Source organism: Anthonomus grandis, chromosome 8 (assembly GCF_022605725.1).
Source record: "Anthonomus grandis grandis chromosome 8, icAntGran1.3, whole genome shotgun sequence".
Lineage (NCBI taxonomy): Eukaryota > Metazoa > Arthropoda > Insecta > Coleoptera > Curculionidae > Anthonomus > Anthonomus grandis.
In genome coordinates this window covers 13,101,822-13,122,553 of record NC_065553.1, presented here as the reverse complement: position 1 = coordinate 13,122,553, position 20,732 = coordinate 13,101,822, and the positions used below count along the sequence as shown (strand labels likewise).

Below are 20,732 nucleotides of genomic sequence, written 5' to 3'. Positions count from 1 at the left end.
ATAGATATAAGCTTTTTATCTCATAGATAGATAGATATAAGCTTTCTATCTATTTGATTTGCGATTTGGCCCACTTTATTAGTAAATTATCATTTTATCAGTATCCTTTGCAAAACACGAAAGGGTTATCTTAAAATAAGCAAAATATTGATTTTTTACACTATTTTTTCAGTCTCAGAATTAGAAGAGTATGGGAATGAGGTGATGTTTTATAATGGGTATAATCTGATAAATTAAGGAAGAAAAACACCATTTCCAGGCGATCCAGACTCTATCCGAGAATAATGGCATAACACGATGTTTATTGAAAACCCAAAGTTTTTAAGATTTCACAGTTCACAGGTTTAAGGAGATGGCTTATTTATGTCAGTCGTTGAAAACTTGGAGAATTATGCAAGAATTTGTTAACATAACGTCCATGCAAAATCTTTTTACTCTCTATAATATAACCTGCATGACTACATACATGGAATGGCCTCTGAGAAATCCTAATTTAAATCACAGAACATATTTTGTATGAAATTGGAAAGCGTTTGATCGATCTTGAGCTATGAATGAAAAAAATAGTTAACAAGAAGGAGCATACTTCAAAAATTGCCGGATTTAAGATAGGCCAATAATATTTACTAGTAATATTTTCATACTGTAAAGAGACGTATCATATCTTATTGCTAAATATATAATTAAGATTAACATTAAATTAAAACGTTATACAATAATAATGCTTAGTTATTTTATGGAAATGTTGCATCAATGCAATTTCACTTGAATTTTTTAAGCAACTTTTAAATAAAAAAAAAACTAGTAATTTTGAGATACGCTTGGTCTTGTCAATGATTAATTTTAGATAAGCTTTTAAAAAAATAAAAATTAAAACTTTGTCGCTATGTATGTTAAAAAAATAATATATCTGAATAAACCCCATTTATTTTCTACCTATTTAAATGAGATTACCGTAGGGTCGCACTGTATAATTTAAATAAAACAATTTGCATGTAATTCCTTCATACACTTTGTTGCAAGAATTAGTATGCGAAACACCTTCGTGTAGTAAAACGAGCAAATGAAGCTTAAACTAGAACGTTTGGCAAGGATTTTGGACTTAAATAGTTAACCTGTCGCGTTGGAAATATATCTTAATTATATTTTGTCTGAATTTATTTATAATTTTAGTGTAAAGGTATTTTGTTGTTGCACCTAGTTTTATCCAAACCAAAAATATCTGGAAACAGTTGCTATGCTAATATTATCATTTAATTCGAAAGTTTAATTTGTGTATTTTAAAATGGTTATTTCGTCTAAACCAGCGCTGGTCAAAAAACTCAACCTAATATCCTTTCGGAGGGCTTTTGATCCCGAGAAGTTGCTCGAGCGGCACGGACCCATTGAGAAAATTCAAACGATTTCATAAAACTTTTGCAGCTTCGTCCGACAAACGAAAAGCAAAATCGAAAATCTCTTCCCTTTTGAACGTATTTCGGTATTTTTATTAAGTTATTTAGCATATTTTTGACTTTCGGAGCAATTTGTTCGAAATGAAATGTTATAAAAGCGATTTGATTTAGGAGAGTTTGTTCGCCTTTTTTTTTAAACTATAGCAGTATCGGACGAAATTTAAAGTTTTAGAAGTTGAACGGAATAGTGAGGAACTATAATTATAAAAACGAAAAGTTTGAAGCAGATAAACAAATGTGATACCTGCCGACACGTATTCATGCTTTTTGGCTTTTTCAGAGATTTATTCTTGTGCTGCTTTTTTTCTTTAAAATTTGAAATATTATTTAATTAACAGCATCTTAATTATCATAGATTTTTATTTAATGGTATATTTTATGGTAAAATTATTTTCAATTTATTGCGCTACAATTTTCAAGGAAATGTTATTTTACGATATTTTCTATAAAATGTAGCAGAAATTAAAAAATAGTGTAAAAAATCAATATTTTGCTTATTTTGAGATAACCCTTTCGTGTTTTGCAAAGGATAGTTATAGAATGATAATTTACTAATAAAGTGGGCCAAATCGCAAAGAATAATACCATTTCAACATTTTAGTTATTTTCGTGTTAAAAATGATTGCCATTATTTTGCAGACAATAATAAGGCTTAATTTCAAATTCATCACGTACATTTACCAATGTTTCTCTGGATATGGCATGGAATTTATTATTTCAAGAGGAACTCGAAGAAATATTTAATAATTAATAATTTTTTCTCAAAGAGACCGGCTCTTAGTATATAGTAATATTCAGGGTGTTACAAAATTTGGTGCAAATATTTTAAGAGCGTATTGTTAAAGTAAATGTAAGACTTTTTTTTCCTATAAATATGTATCCTAAAATGGAATGATTATTTGGAACTGTAACTACAATTATGCATCAATTCTTCTGAAAATTTGAATCTCTCCGTTTTTTGGGTGCTCTTTTTATTTTCCGCCCCAAAAATGGTGAAAATCCAATTTTAGGGGAAAATTCCAGAGGACATTACCCTTCTTATGCTTCCTGTAAGAAATCTAAAAATCTAGAAACACCCCCTAGTTAAAAAATCTAAAATTTTTCGATATAATTAAGCGTTTTCGAGAAAATCGCTGATTAACGAAAGAAGAGCCTTAATAAATCCGATTAAATTATTAAATTAGGAAAAACGAAGTGGACTGTGACTGCTTTAATTTTTGTCAAATCAAATTATTTTTATCGAATAAATACAAAAAACAATAGTTTTAGATTTTTTCATGGTTAATTAGAAGGAGTTCTGGATTTTCAAATTTCTTATTGGAAACATAAGATATGGGCCCTCAAAAAAGGTAAGCCTCCCTAAATCCTTCCCTGAAATTGGGTTTACACCATTATTGGGATGGAAAATGTCAGGAGAACCCAAAACAATGGAGACAAATTTTCAAAGACATGACGCAACTGTAGTCAGTGTTCCAAATAATCGATTTTCTTCAAGCAATTTGCGCAGGCTGTAGTTCTGACCGGGTGCCTTTTAGGACACATGTTTATAGGGAAAAAAAGTCTTATTTTAACTCCAACAATACGCTCTTAAAATATTTGCACCGAATTTTGTAACACCTTGTAAAATACATATATCCCTATCTCAGTCTGAGAACTAACTAAAAGAGTATGGGAATAAAGTGATGTTTTTCGGGTACAATCTGACAAACTAAGGTAGAAAAACACTATTTTAGGAGAATGAAGCGATGATATAGAAAAAGGTGGAAAAGTCGAATTCTTATTTTTATATCCCTATCTCAGTCTGAAAATTAGAAGAGTATGGTAATAAAGTGATGTTTTTCAGATTTAAGTTGACAAACTAAGGTAGAAAAACACTATTTTCAGGCGATCCAGACACTATTAAGAAAATGATGCGATGATATAAGAAAAGGTGAAAAAGTCGAATTCTCATTTTTATATCCCTATCTCAGTCTGAGAACTAAAGGAAAATGGGAACAAAGTGATGTTTTTCGGGTATAATCTAACAAATTAAGGAAGAAAAACACTATTTCCAGGCAATTCAGACTCTATTAAAAGAATGAAGCGATGATATAAAGAAAATAAGAACTGACGACAGCGTGGATGGAGATTGGAAATCATTCAAGATATTAACAAATAAGCTAATACCTAACCAGGCGATAAGAAAAAATAAACCGAAGCAACGCAAATGGATAGTATCCGAAATACTTCACCTCATAGAGTAAAGGCGGCAATATAAAAAAACCCAGAAGAATAAAAAAGGAGGCAAAAAGTAATAAATAATGTAAAGTGGAAGACCTGGAGAGAAAATGACACTTTCAACATATATAAAAAGGTCAAAGAAGTGGCAGGTTTATGCAATAAAAGTAGCGTTAACATGCTAGTATATGCTAAAGCCAGTCTTTTTCAAAACTATTCGTGGGAGAGATGTTCGAAATATGGCAGGCAGATTTGAAAGAAACCCAATTTGGATTTAGAAACGCTTTAGGAACTAGAGAGGTACTGTTTGAAAACTACGTTGCGACTAGTGAAAATAAGACTAATCTCAACTTAGGTGACTGCAAATTGTTACTTGGGCGCTCTTTTAGAGGAATGGGACATTATTTCTCAAGACGATATTCATCACAAGAACAATGCCAGCAATCGAATGCAAAAAAATTGCTGATGTTATTTAGGTCTAAGTTATTACAACAAAAGTGCTAAAGTTAAGTGCCCTGTTTTGCGTGCCGGTGAGTGTAGATAATTTCATATAATAAATCAACTTGGATGCCCGCAGTCAAGCGATACGGTACAGCGTTGTCGCATCTTAAACTCTTTTAATATAAAATTATTAAAAACGCACGGATAATACCGTGAAAAATAATTGGATTACTGACGAATGCGGTTCTATTGGCAACGTTGCCAATAGATTCAGCTTTTAGTGAAAAACAATTCTCAGCGATTCCTTAAACAAGGGTCCGAGCCAATTTGAAATATCTGAAATATGCCCGACGCTTTCGCCAGTTTGTAGTAATTATTTCAAATCCGCGGATTTATCATGTTGAAATAGGCGCCTTCGCCAATCTATTAGAATTATTATTTCAAGTTGTCGCAGACAGGTTTAGGGTTTCTTAGATTATTTTTCTAATCGATAATGAGTCGTCACCTGCCTGGAATGTACAATATGTGAGTGATTTTATTAAATTTTAGTAGATAGTAACTCTGTCTTATTTAAGTGTTAAATGCGTATTTGGAAAGCGGTTTTGTTTGTTGTTTTTGGGTGGAATTGTAGTAAGATGAACTCACGGTGTGAGTATCTTTGTGCCTTACTTTTAATTACGGTTTGTTTTTGGGCTCAGAGGGTATATATACAGGGTATTATTAAAATATGTAGACAAAGTCTAAACATCAAATCCTTGGCCATAATTTGAAAACGAAATGTTGATATGAATATGGGCAAGCATTATTAATACGAGCAGTACGCCTAGAATAATGAAGCGTATTTATTAAACAGTTGTTATAACCTAGGATCAATAGCTACAGTTATTCCCAAAAGTATTTGGACAACAAGTATTTTCAATAATATTCTTACATTATGATTATTATAAATAAAATCTGCAATCTAATAATAATTATGAATACTTCTTAATGACTATCGAATATAATTACGATATATTTAGTTTAAAAAAGATGTACATAGCCAAACAGTATTGCAAGATACAAAATTAATAAAATATGCAATCTCTCAAAAGTATTTGGACAGTGTACAATGGTGGCCAAAAGTATGGAAACTTTTTTAATTTGTATTTTTTTTTTAAGAAACCAGGAACTATAATAAAGTTACTCATATTGTGATAAAGTATATATAATACCTAACTTAACATATTAATTTGAAATTAAACGTATTATAAAAAGAAAATGAAATAAAATTAATATTTTCTTGGCCAAAAGTTTGGAAACTGAAGAAAGTTATTTATATAAATTACATCTAAATTAAAATCTCCTAATATTTTGTGGCATATCCCTCCGAATTTATTACTTCTCTACATCTTCGTGGCATAGAATCGACAAGTCTTGCACAGTCTTCACTGGAAATAGCAGCCCACTCAGTTTGCAGTATTGCCCACAGTTGAGTCTTGTTTGAAATCGAATGGTTTCGAATCTTGAAACACAACAGTATATATGTATACTTCGTATACTACTTCAATAATAGAGTAAAACACAGAAATCTTATAGACATTAAAGAAAAAGGTGGATATTAGAGATATTAAAATAATCGATAATTTATACTAGAGGCAGAAATCAGCAGTATGACTAAACGGGAAGCTTTCACAAGACTTTCATTCACATCCACACTATCATTACTTTTAACATATATTCAGACAAAATCTTTGAAAAGGTTACTCAAGAACAAGAAATGGAAGTACAGATCAATGGAGAATTTATAATTACGATGCGATATCCTGACGTGACGCTGTCATCCTATAGTCACAAACTTGAAGTGTAAACGCAAAAGGAAAAGAAACAAGGCTCAACATAAATATCAAAGACAAAGTTTATGGTCTTGAGTAAACAACCACATCTTGATGTTACACTACAGATTGATACAAAAAATTTAGACAGCGTAACCCAGTTTAAGTACCTTGGATATTATACACCAAACATCTAAATACAAAGTTGAAGGTAGTCGTGCATTTTTTCTTTAAGACTTACTTTTTATAAGAACTACGAGTTGAGTTTAATCAAAGTCATTAATCGTAATATAAGTTCAAAACCTTGCAAATTTGTAGTTCATTTATCTAAATATAGATAGAGAAATAAGTCGTAGAGCAGATACAGCCCAAGGAACATTGCAAAAATGATAATTTGCATCTAAAATGACGACAGAGAATGGTAAAATCCTACATATAATCGATGTTGCTGTACGCGGGAGAGATCTAAAGAATTACAAACCGCTATAGCTAATTAGAGGTTAGAGGCGTTTGAAATGTAGTTGCACCGGCGAATGCTGAGAATATCCTGGACAGATATGCACATCAACGTAATGATTTGAATGTTTGGTACTAAAAACAGCTAAGTGCTGGAAAATTTCTTGGATATGTCTTTAGAAGGACGGCGATGTAGAATCTTTAATCATGATAAAAAAAGTAGAGCAATGAAAGAAAGTACCTGAAACTCCTGAAGTATCCTGGCTAAGGAACATTAGTGAATAGATTGGTTTACGCATCGCAGGGGAACTATGCCGATTTCTGCAAAAAAAAAAAATGTTATGACATAAGATTTGATTCAATTAAAATTAATTTAAAAAAATGTTTATTGAAGAATCCCTTACAGATTGTGTCCCAACAAGATCCCTAATATGGCTGATGGTTTTTACCGGAACTTTGACACTTTACATCCTAAGAACCAACATGTCGCTCGTCATCCTAGCCACGGTTCACTCAGAGCAAAATTCATCAAGTTCAGTTCCAGAATGTATGGCCAAAGATGTAAATTCGAGCAAAAAATGGAAAAATCGAATTCTCATTTATATATCCCTATCTCAGTCTGAGAATTAAAGGAATATGGGAATAAAGTAATGTTTTTCGGGTATAATCTGACAAACTAAGGAAGAAAAACACTATTTCCAAGCAATCTAGACTCTATTAAGAGAATGAAGAGATGATATAGAAAAATGTGGAAAAGTCGAATTCTCGTTTTTAAATCCCTATCTCAGTCTGAGAATTAGAAGAGTATGGTAATAAAGTGATGTTTTTCTGGTTTAATTTGATAAACTAAGGTAGAAAAACAATTTTTCCAGGCGTTTGAGAGGAAGACATGGACATATAATTCATATAGGAATTAGGAATGATAACCAAAAGACATATGCAATAGGTACAATAGTTTACCCAGTCTTCAGTTTCACAAAAATTAGTAATGCAATAATACTTTTCATATGTCCTAAGGCAAATTACGTCAAAAATCATCAAACTTAGCTTCAGGCATTTAATACCCAAATTTTATGGATCCTATTCCAGAATCCCATTTTTCCACCTCAGTTATTATCCAAAATCTGTAAATACTCTACAGAAGCTGCGTTAGTAAATTGCTTTTAAGAAATACCTTAAAAAATGGATAATAATACTTTAGTAGCCACACACTTATGATATATGTACATGTGAGAGGTGGCAATTTACTGAGGGATGCCCATTTGGTGCCCATTTTTAAATATTTGATTTTTTTATTAGCGATTTATCAACTTTAAAATGAAGACGCCACTTCTCTTTTTTCTCATAATAATAAGAGGTTCTACTGAAACACTATTGCAATGACTTCCATTAGAAAGTGACACTCTCATTCTCTTTTTCTACTATAGTATTTATTTTTTGTTCGGCTGAATATAGGTCCTTCGCCCGGAGAAAAATAAAAAGCTAATTTTCTGGTGTCACACTACTTTTATAAGAAAGCATAAAAGTTTATTCAACTCACGTATCCCACACATTCGCGCGCGTTTCTCGTAAAATGCACCAGACAAATTTCCAACGATGGAGGAATAAACTGAGTTTGGGCAAATATCACGACTTAGCTAAGCAAGCATCGAATAATACCGCTCAAAACTGCTTGTCGAAATGGAGATTTGTTTTCTTTATTAGTTGACGTCTGAAAGGTCTGGACCATTTTTGTATATTTTGCTTTTTTACATTTATTTTTGAATAACATAAAATCAACATAAAGTATAAGGCACTGAAATGTTCGCTTAATATTTGACTAATTTATAACAAAGATCAGCCTGAGGGAAGAGTAAGGACTTATTAATTAAATGTTTGACGAAGTTTGTAAACCGCAATTTAAATTGATCCTAAATAAATTATGAAATCTAAACCCCGATTTCGGTCACCATAGACTTAAGGGTAAATGCCATATTTAATTTTTTATTTGTAACAAACCGACAGCTGTATACTTTTATTGCTTAAAATTACTATTTTACGTCTTTAAGTACTTTATTTTATATTAACGGAGAATCATAAATTCGTGGTGATGTCACAAATATATGGGGATTTTGGGTTAAAGTTACTCATGATTTTTATATTACAAAATCTGAAACGAAATTTTGCAAAATTGTTTTTTATAACGGGAGCCAATTATATTAGCAACACATTTCCATATTCAACAAAAAAAATTAATATTACTTGGAAATTTAATGATAATTGAATAATTTGGATCGATTTAAAATGATATATTACATATACAATTTAATAGAAATTATATAACACATTACATTTAACAAAAAATATATATATAGGAAAAAAACAATTAAGACAAATTTATGCCCATCTCTTTTTTACACATGGTTTTCTTCATAAGTATGCGTATACCAGCTTACTCATTGTACTAGAGACAGCTGTAGGAAGTGCAATAAAAATCTTATTATTTATTTATAAAAATAAAGAAGTATTTTTACATAATGAGTTTGTAAACTTATCTTAAAAATAATGTGTCAGACATGGATGGATAGGATGGATATTTTTATTTAATTTTTTTACGAACATTTTGTTTTTAAATTGTCATATGCAGTATAGTGTTGAGAAACTTAATGGAAATAAAACGTCGAGTCCTTAATGTCGTAAATGGACTATTATTTATTTTAAAACCTTTTTAAATAATTTTAAAAAATCACTCGGAAATTAGCTCTAACACTATTTAAGTAACAAAAACTCCTTATACACAGAATGAAATCATGCAAAAACTGTACACATACTCGACTCTTTGTGATATGTTTTAAAATCACAATTTTATGTATATGCTGGCGATTTTAGTTTTTATTTTAATATTTCCTATTATATTTATTATTCTAAAGTTTAGAGTTAATTCCATTCAAGATTCAAGTAAATTATACCTTAACGATTCATCGCTTAAGCTTCATGGTCACACATCAGGAAAACCCATTTTCTAAATTAACAGTTTCAAGTATGTGCTATAATTTTAGTCCCTCGTTTTTTTCATTAATATATTTTTTTAAATTTCCATTTTTCATAAAACCACAATTTTTTTAAAAAGTATTTTTTATAAGTACTTTGTTCACAAACTGCAAATATATCTTAATGATCGTTTACCAATTTAGCCGTGAATTGTGTGTATATAATTTGCTGATGATACATACACATAGTCTCTTTTAAGTAAATTCCTGTGTAATACATCTTTTGGAATGGATTTTATTTAAATCACCCTTCTATTAATGATTTAAAGCATATCCCCTAAAAAAACCCTTTAAATTAGGATAAGATGAGACTGATAAAAAATATGAAATAAGATGCACAGAGATGAAGCAGGTTGGGTAGAAAACTTGGAACAATATTAGGAGATCCGAAATTCAACAGATTTTGTGTAATTAATGCTAAAGTCACTAGGAAAGAATAACTTTTTTTTTGCAGTAGAAAAATGAAATATTAGGGAAATAGAAGAAGGGAAAAAAAGACCGATTCTGGACTTCTTTAAATAAATTCTTAATCTCGAGAGCTAATAATATTGTCATTATTCACAAGGTGGTAACAGTTACTATAAAATACAATTTTTACAAAAATTCTAATTAATATATTTAAATTATTGTTTTATGCTTAAATACAGCAGGCGATATTGCAAAAGAACTTTCTCCTCTTTGCAATCTTAGAGAGAGGGTTTAAACCTGCAAATTGCAAGATTTTTCGGGGTGGTACCACAGTTTTGTGTAGAAAATCTATTATTTTTAAACTCCACTCAAAACATTGTTCGTTATGACTAAAAATAAGAAAATTCTACTGTGAGAAAATTTTATTATCACAAGGATCATGATATTCCGTTCCAAAATTACTTTTGCTATCCATTTTAATAATTGTAATATGGTCTTAATATATATAAACGGCAATGTATTGCGTTTAATAATTATAAAACGATCATAACTTTATATTATTCATATATTTATAGGAAGTTATAGTCCGCCTCAGTCATATGGAGGCCAGGTTATTAAAATAATATTGAAAGACTTGAAAGAATTCAAAATTATTCACTAACTCGCTCTAATTTTAAAATATTACTAATAAAAACGATACGCACTGTGCCAGTGCTTCTAATACTGTTTATAACGTAGATGCAATCAAACTGCTCATATGCAAAAGAGACAAATTACTGTATATTGTGCTGATCATGTTTAGACATATTTGCAACAACAAACAAGCTTAATGAAATCTCGGAAAAAATTAAAAAGTAAGTTTTGCTTTAAAAAAAAATTTATATTGGTTTTTTTTTAATTTGCGCCTAATTTTTGGTTATAATTGGATTTTTTGTTGCCCAAATTGTATGGATTATTTTATGCCCATATAGTTTGTGTTTTGATAATTAAAGTACCTTGAGTTGTTTCTCCTTTTTTTATTTTTCAAATTTAAACTATTTTTAATCTCTGAATAGAATTTGTGGAATTGTTTCCTTTGTAATGTATGACGCTGTTTTTTCAATGTTTTCCATTCCAATTTAGAGAATATCACTAGGAAATCTTCAATGAACTTTTCTAAAGAAACTTTCTTAGAACACGCCCTCAAGGTTCGAAACCGTCAAACTGTGGATTTATTTTTTACGTTTAAAGAAAGTCGTTAGTTGGAAAGTTACATATTTTTAAAAGTGCGGAGAATAAAGCAAAAATATGTGTTGTGGTGAATTAAGAGAGGCACCAAAGTCGGTTCTCGTAAAACTGGGATAGTGTAAGATCCCTAACTATATTCTGTACATAGTTCAACATTAAATTGCAGGCTAAAATTGGCAATAGAGTGTAAAAGAACATACGCTATTGCAATGGATATTTCAAAGGGACAAAATTCCGTCTAAAATAATAAAGCATTGGTTTGCTGAGAAAAACATAACTATACTTGCCAACTGTCTAGGTTAACTGTCTATGCAAATTCTTAGAGTTAGGGAACCTCATTGGGCATCTTTAAGACGTTTTAGATTACCCAATTCGAATGTATTCCTATATAAAAAATCAGCAACTGTTAAAAAAACACAAGTGTATAATCATAATCTACGATATAAGCAATAACGAGTGAAGCTCAAATTTTATCTGTTGAGTATTGGGTTGTAGTTTGTCTCCGTTAGTTGGCACTTATTTTTTCTGCGATTACTTAGATGTCTAAGGGACTAATTAAGAGACAATTAAATTAATTGAAATTAAGCACATCTCAATACATTTTGGAAACACTGCTTCTCGTGAATTTATCAAGAACACAAAAATTAATTGTAGTGTACCGGGGTATTAACAAGGACTGTTGTTAAAAACAGCTCCATATCTGTTTGGCATGTTTCTAATTAAATTGGCAATGTCGTTTTGTTTAATTTTTAAGTTTTGCTCTTGAATACAGTTCAGCAACTCTTTTTTTGTCTGGAGCACTATTCCTTGTCTAAAATGCCTTTTTAACATATCCTGAATGTGTTTGATAGGATTTAAGTCAGGAGATTGCGCAGGCCATAGCAATATCTGGATATTTAGCTATGCTTCGAAAACGTTCTAATGGTTCTTGCAACATGTGGACAGTTATTTACAATTATTTAAAGACTAATAAATGAGTGGAGGACGGCTTAGAGCGTGTTTTTTATCTTGAAAATTGATTGAATATTATTATATTATTAATATAACAGGTAATGGGTATCTATCTATACATGATAATGGGTATTTTACAAAATATCTAAATCAGTATTAAAAATATGTTTACAATAACATGTTTTATAAAAAAAATAAGAATTTTTGCACTAAATGAAAATACCTTCAAAATCTCAACAAAAATTATTTTCTTTGAAATATAAATAGTTATCCCTGTCATTCATAGCCTAATTATGAGCCGCTCATTGTAGTTAATGTTGGTGAATCGCAAACACTGCAGAAAAATCTAATGTTGTTGTATTTCTGCTGATGAAGGACCTTTGTAGTTACCTTGTCCAGACATGTGCAGCCCATACAGAAATTACGGCGGCATTCGCCACTGCAACGAAGTTTGTATTTCTCCTTATCCGAGACGATTTTTTGGCAGGAATCGCACTTGAATTCAGTTATTGTTTGCAGCTCATTTAAATTAAATAGTGTATTTTTGTAATAATGCTTGACACTGTTTTTAAAAATACATAACATAATAAAAAATAAATAAATAAATATATCTTTATTTGGTATCAAATGCACATTACATTGCATTTGCCCACAAAGGCGAAGATTAGCTAAAGCTATTTTATCTCTTAACCCTAAAAATAATAATAATTACAAATGTTTTGACAAACAAGCAGTAATAGTAATATAAAAATTAATCAAAGAACAAATAGAGAGAAAAAAAAACTAATTAATTACATTTGTAAATCCGCAGAGAAAAAAAACGAATTGTGCTATTGTTCCTCCAAGAACAAAAGTTTTATAATAATTTTCAAAGCGAGATATTGGAATTGAAAAATTAGGTCTAATCTAATTATAAATTGTTACGGCAATGTAAGTATAACTACGTGAGAAAAGAGCTTTGCTATGGTGTGGTAATCTCAGAGTCTTATGTCTATCATGAATCGCATTTCTTGGAATTCATTTCTCTAACAGATATGTTGGCTTTTAGTTTGTATAGAGCCGATACATAAATGTGAGAAAATGAAACTTAAAAAGAAATTACATTTTTAGCCACTGCAATCGATAGATAAATATGGACACATGACCAAATTTTGTTAAATTACACACAAATCGACAACGCGTATTTTGTACACGTTGCAGTTTCTCCTGGGTTATTTTATCAAGACAAGGATAATAAACAATATAACATTAATTTAAAATGGATAACTTATGTGTTGTACCTATAAATAAAAAAAAAAAAATCACAAGTTTCCAAAATGTCTTCTTTTTTGTCATCAGGTCAACATGACGCCAGATGAATATATAACAAATTAGATCCCAAAAACAAACATATCCAAATATCAGTAGAGAAACTTCCATGAGCTTTTCAAGAAAAAAATTCCAAGGACCGTTCAAACATTGAAAGAACTGTGCTGAAACGTTCTCTGAACTATTTGTGCTATCAGGGTATTAACCTACTTAAATATTTTCATTCAACTATGACACATACACCCTATATATTAAAGTTTTAAACGCAGATGGCATCGTTCGGTGAAAACTAGGTTATTTACTAAACCAAAGCGTTTCAAAATGGGCAATAGGCTAAAGACCGGATCAAAATAGCACTAGCTTTTAAAATTTCGGTTTGTAGGAGACACTGCCAACAGTAGTTCCAAACAATTTCGTTTTTAATTTGTTTTGCTGAAAACGTCTCTAAACTGTTTGATTTATCGGGCTAAAAAACCGAACGCGGTGACGTAATCGCACGTCAGCTACGATAATTATCACATTTTAAATGCCGGCGAAAATCGTAAAGTGCGGAAGCGAATTGAAAGAAACTGTTTGGTCTTTATAGAATCTGTTTTTTTTTCTAGATATTATAAGGAGGTGCCTAATACCTTCTGGACGTAAAAAAAATATTTACTGTCGTCATCAAAACAGATTTGTTTCTAATGCAAAATGACAGCGTCAGCAGTAGCACGGATCGGGAGCATTTAGACAACTAGAAACACGGTTTTGTTGTATTTCTCGCGTAAAAATAGACCGGGCCAGATCGAAAATAGAGTCATTCAAATTTCATCACCGCTACATGGTACTTGGAAGAGACTTTTCTAATGACGAATAAAAATAATTAATGTTATTTTCAGTGTGACATAGTTTTTGCTATACCGCCGCCCGATGCTTAATTGTTTTCGTATTAGAACAGTCACTCTACGAGATTTTTATGAAGTTTGTCAACAGTTGTCTCGATGAATTTATTAGAACAAAAATTTTTGGTCTATTTAGAATGTTGAGAAAAAAAATTGCTGAATGGAAATGCGTTGCTTCAACGTATGTTATTCTAACGAATGCACTTTTTGTAAATGATACGTTCTATCCAAAACCCAGAATGTTTCATAAAGTATATAGGCAACATCCAGAAAAGCTGAATCAAACGTTTCCAGGACAATGGAAGACGTTTGATGGACATGTTCTCTGGATTTAGCCCTGTTAGATTTTTTATCGGAATTTTTTTTCACAGGCAGAGGATAATTGATGAATGTCATAAAATCAGTCTGCAGATCCTTCAAAATGTCTGAAAGCGTTTTGAAAGCCTCTTATTTTTAAACCTCAGAATTTCCATCATTTAGTTAACTGACGGGTAAACATGCAAAGAAAATAAAAATCGTTAAAAGATCATGGGTAGGCAGACAGTAACGATGTAAAATGCAACGATTATAATCTAGATAAAAAACCTTCAAAATAAAATATCACTCTATTGAAAAATGTATTTAGTAGAATTTTTGCTGCCAGTGGTTGAATTGATTTAAAGTTTGTCAATTTGTTTTAGTTATGCGTGCAACATAGTCAATATAGAAAGGCAACATATTGATTATGAAACACAGTTATGAGCTGTTGGTATGAACATCCGCGATGTATCAAAAGCGTTGAAAAGACTGGTGATGTGAGAGTTAGATATGCTGATGCAAGAGCAACAGAAGCTATACATTATATGTTTATTCGTCTTAAGGCATTACGAAACTCTAATTTTACTGCCAATCAGCGAAGAAGTGAGCTTTAAAATATTTAAAAAAACCATTAAAGACCATTTAAGAAGTGAAACTTTAATGGTGTAGGGTGGAGTACTAATTTGGTTCCCATTAAAGTTTTTTAACAGCCAACGATTATCTGGATCAAATTCTCGAATCCATTGTTCATACTTTAATTAAACATTTAATAGTGGTATTGTCAATTATGATTCTGTTTTTTAATTATAATTTCTTTTTGTTTTTAAGGGCTACTACTTTATAGTATTGCAGCGTTTATTTAATATTATTTCATATTATCCGATACTTGTCAAGTTTTTCAGTAAGTAATAAATATTTGTCTCTTGTCTATTGTTTAAAAGGGTATAGGGTGCCAAAAATTACATGAAAAATAAAGATTTTATTATTATTCTTAGCAGCACATTTTTTAGTCGTTATTTTATCAGTTATCCTCGGAATTTGAGACGCCTTATATTAAAAATAAAGATAATAAAAATGCAGAGCAAAAAATATATAAAGTATTAAAATTTTGATAAGAAAATAAAATAAATTATTTATCAAAAATCTTAGTCCTCATTTTTGCTAGAAAATCCAAGAAAATCATACTTATTTATCATAAACATTTTTTTTAGTAAATATTTGATTAATTTGCAAAAATATGTTTAAAAAAATTAATTTTTTTTAGATATTGGAATTTTGATTTTTATTTCCTAATATAGCAAGAAAATCTTAATTAAATCCTCTACTAAAAGCGAATCAGAATCGAACAAAATTTGGTAAAATTTTTGTATTTATGCACGACAATGCACGTTTGCATATCGCAAGAACCACTAGAAACTTCTTGGAGCAGCATAATATCCAGGTCCTTCGTCTGTACAATCCTCTAACTTAAATCCTATCGAACACATTTAGGATATATTGAAAAAGCATGTTTCAAATTAAGGAATAGTGTTTCAGACAAGGGCAGAATTGCTGAACACCAAATTGACAATTTAATTAGGTGCATGTCAATTAGATATCGAGCTGTTACTACCAACAGAGGTGGTCATACATTCTATACGCAAGGACATTTGTCTATTAAATTTTGTTATTTCGAATTTTCGATATTTTTCTTTAAATTATCATACAGGGTGATTTATGAGGAAATGTGAATATTTAAATTTCAGAAATATTGCAGTAAAATTAAAAAATATGTAAAATATGCGCAAGAGAACTTTGAAATTTGAAACTTTTGCGTTACGTAACGTAGGGATTGATATCTGCCTCTTCCTTGAACCACACTGTAACGTTCATCCTTCTCGTGGGGTTTTTTTCTATACTTTATTTAAAAAAGACGTTCTTGCATTAAAATGAACGATATGAAATCATTTCAATTTCCCGTTCTTCAAATCCCTCTTAAACTCGTTTACAATATAGAATCCATGTTAATTCAAAACGTGGATACCCGTTGATAAAACCTTTTATACCGAAATAACTTTGTATCTCCCCGGCGCACTCATTTTTATATAAACTCAAACACGAAACTATTTATTTAAGCGGTTTACCGAAAGTTCGAAAACACTGGTGCGGAATTGTAAAATAAAATTTTATGGAGTGATTCCAAATAAACTCCCGCACCAAACAAGATCCGTTTGTTCCCAGAAAGAAAGTAGGTTATTTACTCAGATCCGCACCGAGATGCTTTAAACTAAAATAGGCTCTAGGCAAAAGACCTTTCTTACCGAAATAGACTTTGGATTTTCGGAATGTGGTGTATTGAAATGGCTAGAGTAACTATCAGGTGTAAGGATTTAGATGAAAAAAATGTATATTCTTACCTCTAGGCACTTAGGTGTATTAGGAAATTCAGGATTTTTACAGTCTGAGGTACAATTTTGAAAATTCCCACGTTTCAATGATCATTTTAAAACCTTAGGGTCATTTACATAAGTTGAAATCAGATTGTACTAATCGTGGATGGACATTTGTGTTTAAATCTCAGTTATATTTTCACATAAGTGCAAGCTTAGACATACGAATCAAAATCGTGACTTAAGAGTTTTAGAAGAACCGATTAAAAAATATTGTTTATATACGGGTCTGGCAAAATTTATTCTTAAAACGCCGCACGCTTTCTTTACGTTGAATTTGAGTCTGACTATAATTGATAGAGGGAACTTATGACCTAGACTTGTTATTGCAAGTTAATGCACGGATTTCCGCACTCAAGACTCTCGTTGACCCAACCAGTATATAACATATATTCACGTTAGTAAAAATGTTCTATGCTATCATGGTTTTATAGCTCTAAGAGTAAACATTTTACAATTTACAAGTTACAGTCATATTTAAATTAAATTCATGCCAAAAAAATACCCAAATACCAACTTATTTTTTTAAATAATTAAATACACTTTAACAACCTCTTAAATGAAGCGGTCCTGGATACATATATTTCTTTCAAACTTTTGAATTTTTTATTAAAAAAAAACAGCATAATAATAAAATAATGAAAACCATGAAAATAGGTTTTCATTAATTTGCCAAAAATGCGTATTTTTAATTTAATCATTTTAAATCAATTAAATAATTTTTATATATAATTATGATTCTTTTTGATTGCTTAAAAAACTAATTACACTTTTCGCTCTTTTCCATCTAACAAGAAAACTCAAAAATTAAATAGAATTAAATACAACCAGTCCCGTTTTAGAATTTTATAAAAACAAATGAAAAAATATAATTTACAAAGTTTTTAATTGTGCTAAAAAATTATTTAAAAAAATTACAAATTTATTTTTTGAAATGTTCTTTTTATCCTTGTTTCTTTATATTTGTCAATCTCGTCTTTCTTAGTATATTCCGGGCATTAAAAATTCCACCATACGCCCCTTGATGACGATTAATGAAATGTATAAATGAAAAGTTGACAAATATATAATAAAAAGTTTATGTGTTTTTTACCGTTTTAAAAATAACCGAGGGTCAAAAATCAATGACAGATAAAAAAAGGTGAATAATATAGTGAATGAATGAAGCCTTATATTAAACTATTCAAAAAAAAATCGTGTGCAAAATTACGCATATTATTAAATCCCATAAATCTAAACAAAATTATATCATAGTAAAAACATATTTTTTTTTCAAAAAATAGCTGAACTTAACCTTGGTCTCGGAAACATTTTTAAAATTATTGTATCCCATAAATTTGTAGCTGATAAAAATGGGAATTGTTTCAAAACTGATAATCATTTGAATTTTTTTAATATACTGATGTTAAAGATGCATAAATCGACTTCTAGAATATTCTGGATGAACAAGGAAGTACAAGGAAACCATAAAATCATTGTTTTATAGGAAAGCCACATATGTGCTTTTTTAGACATATTATGATCAAATTATAATTTTTCATGTGCAAACGTAGCCAAGATACCAATTTGTCATTTAATAATTCTTATTAGTAAATTACCGTATTACAAACCTGTAAAGAATTTATTAAAAATCAATTAAAAATATAATTTGGAAAATTCTTAATGCTGACGAAAAAAATTATATTTCACAGATTTCCCTTTAAAAAAGTTCTTTTTAACTTATAATTAATATTTTTTCCTTTCAATTAATAAGAGTTCATTTAATTTTTTACCTTTTACTCTTCTACCTCATTTATAATATGCCTCCCTATTTATTTTTCTCATAAAAACTCAAAAAAATTAGGATTAAATTAGCTTAATAAAGTGAGACTACAATGAACTGCATGACAAAAGTAAAAAAGTAGCAAAAAATATTGCCTAAAACCCAGCTTAGATAGTGCTTAATTATCACTAGTAATCCAACATAATATTCCAAAATCCATTCCACGATAGATAATTTATAGGTCCTCTCAAAAAGATTGACATTAACCATTTTTATAGACATGATTCGCAGAAATTAATAGCAAAATTATGAATCAAAACAATCTAAGAAGATTCTAATTAAGAAATGAAATACTTAAACAATAGACATTAGAACTAGTTGTATAGACATCTTAGACCCAACATCGCAGAGAATATTATACTCGTCATCTGTAGTACAAGCCTAAAGTATGTCATGTGCGAAATCTATTTGTGCTAAACAAGCTTGACTGAAAACAAGCTTGAATATGACAAAGTAATGGCAAATGATGATGCTATTGCTCCTTTTTTCAGTTAGTTCATCTGACTTAAGCTGGCCATCCTGTTTCCCTGACCTTCCTGAGGAGTTTGGATTAAAACAGATTTTTTTGATTTATTTTTATTTTCAATCCAAACACAATCAAATTACTTGAAATATCTTGAAAACTAAGCCTTAGAACAAAATTTTACAAGAGTTAACAAAAGATGATACCCCTGATTTTTCTTATTAGAATTATATTTTCTTAAAACTAATGTATGCAAAATGTGTTCCAAATTATAAGCAGATATTTTCAAAAATGTATGATTATTATCTATGTTTTTTTTTAAATTACCCTTAACACCACGTACATTAAAAAGAATATTATAATAAAATTTATTTCTTTATACAAAGAATATATAGTTAATGGATTTACCTACTAATTTGTAAAGTTATGTATATTGCGGTAAATTACCTGCTAATATTAGTCTTTCTCTTTTCAGGTATGTATTGTTTGTTCTCGAACCCTTGATTACCACAAATAAAGTAAGTAATTAATATTTAGATCCGCCTTAAAGATATTTAAAAAAAAATGCTATTTCTACATCACGTATTACATAAAAATGCACGATAACATACTATTAAACCTTTTTTTGTAAGCAACATATTTTTCACATTAAGTCTGTTAAAAGCACGTACTGTAAACGTTCCACATCCATACATTCACTACATTACATAAAGTTTGTTTTACTTGCAACATTTCCAAGGTTGAAGCCCTGATATTCGGGATATAATATTTGTTTAAATTTCCGATAAGTAGCAGCCGTTCAATTTTGAAATATTCCAATATTTTCAAAGTCTGGCTGTTTGTTTGAAAGTTTAAATAGACCTCTTATAGAAACAAAACGTCTATACCTTCATCCCCTAAAGTGCAAATACATGGAAGCAGTTTGCTCAATTAAGCATTGACAAAAGCTTCTAAACATTTAGGGCAAACCATATGCAAGGCAAGCTCTAAAATGTCGCTTACGTCAATCAACATTTCTCTCTGTATAGAGCTGAGGGAGTGTATAGAGTAGCACACCATCGACATGTGTCTGTGTTCCCGTTTTCTCGTCTCTTTAACCCCGAAAGGCATCGCGAACGTCTTTTGTTAGGTTGAACATGTGGCGGGATTAAAATCTACCGATTGAAAATAATTTGATCAAGCTTATAAGAGTTTATGTGATGTGAAGCGAAGACCTAGGAAGGATATCTTGTTTATGTTTGTATTCTATTGTAAATTATTTTAAAAATAAATACATTATATTTGAAATTAAGTTATTTGCTCGAAGAAGCATTGATTTAAACTATAATTATTAATTAGAGTAATAGATAGATGAAAAGGTATTACAAATGAAGAACTATGACTGCTTCCTATTTGCCATACTAAATCTAATAATGTGTAAAATTACAAATACCATGCAAAAGCAGATGTCAAGCAAAAAGCATCTTCTCCAATGAATCTAGTTTTAGAATTGAAAGGAATCCGTTATAACTTAAATCTGCCCTAGTTAAACTTGCTTG

At 30.1% G+C, this 20,732-nt stretch overlaps 1 protein-coding gene and 1 long non-coding RNA gene across 3 annotated transcripts in view; one reads left to right on the top strand and one right to left on the bottom strand.

The window, feature by feature from the left end:
• Positions 1–20,732, top strand: part of LOC126740019 (myocardin-related transcription factor A-like) — a 138,342-nt gene that overhangs the window by 26,142 nt on the left and 91,468 nt on the right. The gene's annotated exons all lie outside the window — the stretch shown is intronic.
• Positions 5,041–20,732, bottom strand: part of LOC126740021 (uncharacterized) — a 55,198-nt gene continuing 39,506 nt past the window's right edge. The window contains exons 2-3 of the long non-coding RNA XR_007661769.1: positions 6,621–6,700; positions 5,041–5,613 (exon numbers count right to left, since the gene is read on the bottom strand). This is a non-coding gene — a long non-coding RNA (uncharacterized LOC126740021). The remainder of the gene's footprint in view (positions 5,614–6,620; positions 6,701–20,732) is intronic.